Source organism: Herpailurus yagouaroundi, unplaced genomic scaffold (genome assembly GCF_014898765.1).
Source record: "Herpailurus yagouaroundi ecotype Mexico unplaced genomic scaffold, PumYag 142, whole genome shotgun sequence".
Taxonomy (NCBI): domain Eukaryota; kingdom Metazoa; phylum Chordata; class Mammalia; order Carnivora; family Felidae; genus Herpailurus; species Herpailurus yagouaroundi.
Window position 1 is genome coordinate 23780525 of NW_024412397.1, and position 7845 is coordinate 23788369.

The following is a 7845-nucleotide window of genomic DNA, read 5'->3' on the forward strand; positions in this document are numbered from 1 at the left end:
GCCCTGTTTATCTCTGAGGATTTCTCAGTGTTGTTGCAGATTCTCTGGTTGACATGGGAATGCTATTGCTTCTGGCATTCTCAGCTCTGTCTTCACATAATGCCGTCCTCAGCAAGGTAATAAGAGCTAACATCGTTAAGTGCCATGTGCCAGGTGACATTCTAAACAATTACATGTATTTATACATTTAAATCTTTGTAACAGATCAGTGAGTTAGAAATGGGAACACAAAATATCCCAGCCATTTGCCCAAGATCACAAAGCTAATATGTGGCCCAGAAGGACTTTGAGCCATTCAGTTTAGCTTCGGAAACTGTGTGCTCAATCAGTATGCTTGTTGCCACCAATATGTCTATATTTCGACCCTAATGATACCTATTGTAGCTTTACTTATTTATGCCACACTACCAACTCACGCACACTTTTTTTTTAACAAGCTCTGGCCAGTTTTAGTAAAGAAAAATGTTTGCGTGATTTACCTTTCCCCAGTCTGCAGGCTTCTCATGACATTAGAATCACCTGGATCAACGGCAACCAGTGTGCATCCTCTGTAGTATCTCCCACATGTTGTGCCCAATTCAATTTTATTGCCACTGTAGTGATGGACCCCACTTTTGGCCAACACGGTACAGTATTCTATTTCAGATTTCCTCAAGCCTGGGCAGTAGTTGGCAAGGAGGATCCGTTTCACTTTGCCGTGTCTGATCATTTTCAGAGCCTGCTTGTACCCCAGAGCACACTGTCTACTTTTCATAACAAGTTGGAGCCTAGGGCTGATCGTCTCCAGTGACTTTTACATCTTCTTTGCAGGGCTTAGACCCTCCTGTCTTAGTGCGAGAAGACCCCAATCAAGACCAGTCGCCAAGATGGCCTGGAGCGAGGACAGAAAGCTCACGAACATATATTAGCACATATGCTGGAGCAGGAATGTATTCCAAAAGATCATAAACATTACTGAGTGGGCAGGTCTGCTGCTAACATTATGGGCCTACCCTCGTATGTTAAGGACCTTTTGTCCCCAGCAGTGTTCAGAATTCTCTTTGTATTATTCAGGTAGTAATAACAATAGCTACCATTCACTGAGCAAATTTTACAGTCTTTATGATTTTAAAAACATCGCTGCAAAGTTGTATAATTGACTCAATTTTTAACCTTATGAGTCAGACAGGTCAAGTGGATTGTTTAAGATCATCAGCGGGTCTGTGGAGATTGCAATCCAGATCTGCCAAATTCAGAAGCCCCTGGTGTTGCAGCTACTGTGTGACCCTTCTTCCTAAGCCTTAGGCACAACCCTTAGGCACTAACCCTAGTGTAGTGAAATAAATAGCCAGATAAAGTGACTATCATCCTTGTGGAACTATGAACAGCCAAAGAATGAAGGAATTGTTGGGGTCCAAGGGCAGGCCACCCCAAGATGGGCCACTTTGGCATAAAGATTATTTTGAGTTAAAAAGCAATCAAAACCCAGCAAATAAAAGAAAAGCTCTTTACTTCTCGCTCATGTGCCTAAAAAGAATTTATAGGGAGAGAACTATCATGATAGATAGCTACATTATGATATAAACTAGATATGGCAGACAGGGAGGAACCTAACAAGACCTGTTTGGGTAAAGTCCTCTATGCCCCACTGTTTCTGAGTAGCCCAGAAAATACTTGTTTTCCAAACCTTTATTCTTTTTCATCTTCCTGTGAATTGCATTCCTTCTTTCAAAAGAAGTCCCAGACCCCTACCCCTTCTCCTTAGTCCAGAATGACATATATACCTTATTTTTCCTGCCTTTGGGATTTCCATGTCTGTGTAGATTCCCTGTACATACACTCTTAAATTTGATTTTCCCGTGTTAATCTGTCTCATGTCAATTTGATTCTAAGTCTGGCTAGAAGGACCTTGAAGGGAACAGGACATTCTTGTTCCCCAACATAACCATTGGCCATAATTATACATAAATTCTAGATTTTAGGGAAAAAAATAGTTTGTAAAAGTTCAGAGAAAAGGTAGGAATGACTCCTTGGCAACATTCTAAAAGTTAAAATGGCTAAAAGAAGAAAGAAGTTTCACAGGAAAAAATTCTACCTGAACACTAACATTTGTCTTAGTCCATTGGGCTGCTGTAACAAAGTATCACAGACTGGGGGGCTTATACACAACAGAAATCTATTTCTCACAGTTCCGAAGGCTGGAAGTCAGAGGTCAGGGTCAGCATGGTGGGGTTCTTGGAAAGAACCCCTTCTGAGTTGCACACTGCCAGCTTCTCCTTGCATCCACACGTGGCACAGAGAAAGAGTGAGACAGCTCCTCCACCTTTTTTATCAGGCTACTAATCCCATTCATGAAGGCTCTTCCCTCTGGACCAAAATCACCTCCCAAAGGTTCCATCTCCAAATACCATTACACTGGGGATTAGATTTCAGTATATGAATTTTAGGGCAACATAAACATTCAGACCATAACAACAAATGACATAGATCAAGAAGAAATAAGGGGAAGTGTCTTTGACAAAAAAGAAACCAAAAGCAAATAAAAACAAACAATGCAGAGAGCTTTCTAATGATTACAGATTTTAAAAAGAAACACCTGAAATATGAAAAGAAGCACTTATACACTTATCACCAAGGAATATTAGCCAGTCATAATGATCCTAGGAAAAACAGAGTCCAAATTGCCCCGAGGTTTCAAAATTCAGTGTAAGGGCACTAAAAGGGGGCTTTTGGCTGGGCTCAGAGCAGGAAGAATGAGGAATGAAGAGGCTCTTAGGGGCAAGTGACGTCATGTTGAAAGTTAACAGAGAAAAGCAAGGCAATTCAACTCCTATACTCCTTTCTCTATCAAGGAAAGTGATCTTCAAACTGGGAAGGCTAGAACAAATATGGTTAGTAGGAAACTGAAACCTGTGATAGGCAAGGAGACAAGAAAACACCTTGCCACTCAAATGTGTTCTGGAGAATGACATCCCACTCCACAGAGGCAGGTGTGGGGTATAAGCAGCTGCAGGGAGCGATGGAGTATTGGAGGGGATTTTGAGGAATAGGAACATGCTCCAATTTAAAAAAAAAAAGAAAAGAAAAGAAAAGAAAAGTAAATGGGTGGATTACATAAAGGTGAAAATTATCCAGACCTGAGAATAATTTTTCTTTGGATATGTAGACTTTCATTATGGCAAGCATATCCATAACCATAAAGATCTCCTTAAAACAAAAACATGTCCCAAGTATCTTTGTTAAGTAGTGATCTAAAATGAAGTAATAATTGGGGTACCTGGTGGCTTAGTCAGTTGAGCGACCGACTCTTGATTTCGGCTCAGGTCATGATCTCACAGTGGTGAGATAGAGCCCCACCTCGGGCTCCATGCTGGAGGAAAGGGACAGAACTATCTCCTGAAGTGGTGGTGACAAAAGACAGAGGTGGCTTTCAAAAATGCAAGGGACATAGCTAATTAACTTATCACCTCCTTCCAGCTACAGTGAGAATCTATTGGGAGAATCAAAGCCCCATAGCAGACGCATTTTAGGGCAGTTCATGAAATGCCTCATATTTCAGTAGAAAGCTATTTCAACAGTGAAATGACATGGGCATCAGAAGCATACTTTGCTGTGACACATGGTAGTTGACATCTTTCCAAACAACCACCACAAGCCTGGGGTCCTCAAGAGACTGATGTCTCCCAGCTACACGATCATCTGTACTCATATTTCACTGAAGAACAGGAACTCTGCTGCCTGCTCCATATTCTGGGTGGAGAATGCCAACTGGTTTTACATAGCCTAAATCTACAAGGGTGTCAACTGCCATTTTTAGTGCATCACCCCACAGAGCTGGCATCAGGTTTCATCTGGAAAATAACCAGTTCTTGGACTCACTCCTTTGGAGGTTTTTTGGCCCATGGTATGACATAAGAAACCTCAAACTCTTGTTAATCAATGAGAGCCAACTTTGGAATCAGAAGCTGTTCCTGGCCATCCTTATTTTTGGTCAAACCTTTCTGAACTTCAGTTCCATGAACAAAACTATGATACTTCCAAGGCATCTGGGTAGTTCAGTCGGTGAAGCATCCAACTCTTGATCTCAGTTCAGGTCTTGATCCCAGTGTGGTGAGTTCAAGCCTTGTACTGGGCTCTGCACTGGGCATTGAAGCCTATTTTAAAAAGAGAGAGTTAAAAAAAAAAACAAACTATCGTACTTCCAAACATGAAACACTTTATTCACTCCACCTCCAAATGTTACACTCCAAAATCCAACAAATTCAGAGTCAGCTGTCCAAAGATGAATGGTTTTCTTAATATTTTCTGGAAACTCATTTTTCTTTAAAAGTTTAAAAACTCATAGAGTATTTCATCATATTGTCAGCCCCCCCCCCCCCCTTAGCAAAGGTGAACACACCTGAGGGTGAATGGCTGTGTGGCCAGACCCCTCAGGAATCAAGACTAGTGGTAGCTTCAAGTGCTGGGAAGGGCAGCCCAGTGGGAAGGGAAGCCAGTCAGTAGTCTTTCAAGGGTCTCTCTTCCTATGTCTTCCTTACTAGAAACCAGGTCCAGGCCAAGTTCTTTAATGTCTATTTATTTTTGAGAGAGAGAGAGAAAGAGCATGAGTAGAGGAGGGGCAGAAAGACAGGGAGACACATAACCCAAAGCAGGCTCCAGGCTCCGAGTCATCAGCACAGAGCCCGACGCAGGGCTTGAACCCACCAGCCAGAGATCATGACCTGAGCTGAAGTCGGAAGCTTAACCAACTGAGCCACCCAGGTGCCCCAGGACCTAGCCAATTTTTAGAAGAGTAAATATTTTTTAGTATTTAAAATATAATTATTAAACAGAACTACTTGTACCACTCTGATTTTTACAAAACAAGCTTTACCCAACTAACCTTGTTTCTATGCTTAGAAGTTATAAGGGAAGCCAACATTTTCCTGGGTCAAGACTTCAAGAAGTCATAGTCAAACTATCCCTATGGACAATGTGGATAAGCATGAAATGAATGGCAATTACACGAAGAAGAGTTTTCTTAACTAGTTGAGTTACTGAGTATATATGTTACGGATAAACTCAGTTCTGCCCATCTGAAAAGTAGCATGTGATGATGGGGGTGGGGGGAGGTTGCTCTTCTTGAAAAAATGCATATATTGGTACCTTTTTAATGACTTGTATGGATATATGGAAATCAAACACATGGTCTTTTGATGTAATGCTTTGAAGATATTTTGACAGCCATGTAAAACTATTTAATTTTTTAAAGAAATTTTCCTAAAGTGCCAGTTAATATAATTATATACACACTGACTTCCTGACCTTCATCCCATTTCTGAGTGAATTTTAGAGGCATAGTAAGGTCAGACCCAGGGATGGGATGAGGCTTTGAGGTGTCCATTGTTCACATTTCTAGGAAACAAAAAGATTTTTTTTAATATTTTGATGTTCCCATTTTGATATGATCACATCAAAGTTGTCATATCAAAATGTTTTTTCCAGACCCGATTCCCATACATTCATCTGCATCACAGATTTTGAAACTCCAGAGCAATAAGGATAGCTTTCTTCAGCACACCCAGAGGAGTTTACTTTCTGGTTGGCAGTAATTCCCTGGGCTTCTAATATTTGTGAAGACAGAAAGTTAGGAGGATTGCTGATGTGCTGGCTTCAGAGTCAGTATTTGATAGCTCTCCACCACGCCAGATGGTTTCTTCCTGCCTATAGGAAATACGGGTAAAGATACACAGCATTCCAGGTTTTTTGGTTGTGAGCAACTGAAATAGACCCTCGGTAACCTGAGCAAGAAAGTACTTTATAGGAGGGATACTGGGAAGTGCTTGCAATAATAGTAAAAAAAAAGGAGGGGGGGTGAACAACAGAGTCTTGGAAAAACCGAGAATCAGAGCAGCTGCAGGGATGTCAGTAGAAAACCCAAACACTGCTTCTGTAGGGAAGTGCCATCGACGCTTCCGTCCCACCGACCACATGTCCCTCGGCATCTCTGCCCAAGTTGCAAAGCTTGTCTCCTGTGGCGTCCCCTCCTGGGATTGGGCTGTTGGGGGTCACATGTGACTGACAGCCCAGCCACATGCATGCAGGAGGGAGGTTTCCCAAGGGAAAAAAAAGGGCACAGTCACCAGAGGATAGGGGCAGTCTGCTGAGAAAGAAAGAAAAAAATAGATCCACTGGAGACCTGATCTTCAAACACTCATTTTGGCAAAATTCGGGTTTGGTCTCACCTGCTTCATGGAAGTAGGGGCTTAGTTGACTGCAGGCTGCATGAGAGTGCCAACACAGTGCTGGCGGCCCCAGCATCAGTGGCACTGTGCCCCTCAGAGGTTCCACCCCTCATGGCACTGCCACTGTCCTGTGGGTGGCCTCCCGTGCTTCTGGGCTCAGGGACACTCCCCTTCTTCATCCTCTGGCTCTTGGGGTGGTAGCTGCTTCCCGCAGTTACTAACATCTCTGTCACATTTGCCTTTTTGTTCCCTTTGCCCTTCTTCAGCTACGTAGAAAGCTCCCATATTAATTTGTCTCTACTGGAAATGTTGCGAGTGTTTCTACCTTCCTTTCTGGATCCTGATAGATGCACATGGTGAGGTTCGCAGTAGGCTGGTGAGGAGTTTCACACCATTTCATACTTAGAACGGGTGCCTTGTGTAAAGGAAGACTTTAGGGAATGTGATAACCAGCTTCTCCTATCTGAAGAGCTTTCATCTGAAAAAGGGATTATATTTATCCCGTGTAGTTCCAGAGGGCAGAAGCAGGATTAGTGAGCAGGAGTTTTAAGGAAGCAGCTTTCAGTTGAAAGTAAGACATGGTCCTCTAAACACCTGAACTGCCCACAATGGAATGCACTGGGCAGCTCTTTTGGGGGGTTAGTCAAGCAGAGGGTTCGTTTCCATGTCTCCGAGACACCAGAGAGGTGCCCACCAGAGTGACAGGGCTGGGCCAAATCAATTCTCAAGGCCCTGAAATCTCCCTGCAGACCCTGTAGGCTTCAATTAAGGATTTGGTAATTTTCTATCAGAGCTTGAGAACAAAGCCAGAATGCTTAGTGGCCTGCAGAAAATAGTAGCTGTTATCCTCTAGGAATTACCGTGGCCCCCAGAGTAATTTAAAGCAATGTCTCTCACTCTAGGGCTGAAGAAATCATACTTCCCACCAGTCTATACCCAGCTGAGAGCTGACACCCTTTAGTAAAAGGATTCTTCTCATTTGTTTACGTCCCTGGATCCCCTCTGTGTACCTGGGATTTACACCCAGAGGCCCTTTGGAAGGGCCAAAGCTGACCACAGCCTATGAGTAATGGAATCAAACGATTCTAGTGTTCTGAAGAGAATGGCTCATGCTTGTGAATATTGTGTGATGAATTCACATCTCAGAATCCTTCTACTGCAGTCTGAGGCTTCCCACATCAGCCCTGGGTTCACAAGGGATGGACGGACAGGTATAAGGGAACGGGACAAGACTTCAAAATCCTGCGACTATCTTCCCACCACCTTGAAAATCCCACCACCCGTCCAATTCTTGCTTCAACTGTCCTTAATCTGTGTACATCTTGTACAGCCCACCCTTCTGAGGTCGGGGCACGTAGCACGAGTCTCAAAATGGCTGTTCTCCATACACTCGTTTTCCTTTCCTGGAGCAAAACTGCCTTCAATTGTACTGTGGCTGTTTGGGGACAGGAGAGGAGAAAGCCATTCCCTCTTGAGCCCTGTTAAACCAAATACAGAAACGTAAAATTCTAACTTCTAATATGCTCAGAAAATGGTAACTTCTAGCACACTAAAAGAATCATTCTCTTATATTTTCCAATGAGAATATTGGAAGAGAGAGGAAAATGCCATGTTTTACCCGTGATCACATACCCCAGATATA

General features: G+C 43.0%; 2 pseudogenes; both read right to left on the reverse strand.

Annotated features, from left to right (window-relative positions):
• Positions 1-475: 475 nt before the first annotated feature.
• Positions 476-912, reverse strand: LOC121032634 (60S ribosomal protein L30-like; annotated as a pseudogene).
• A 2638-nt stretch (positions 913-3550) lies between these two features.
• Positions 3551-5963, reverse strand: LOC121032699 (protein NipSnap homolog 3A-like; annotated as a pseudogene).
• Positions 5964-7845: the final 1882 nt, after the last annotated feature.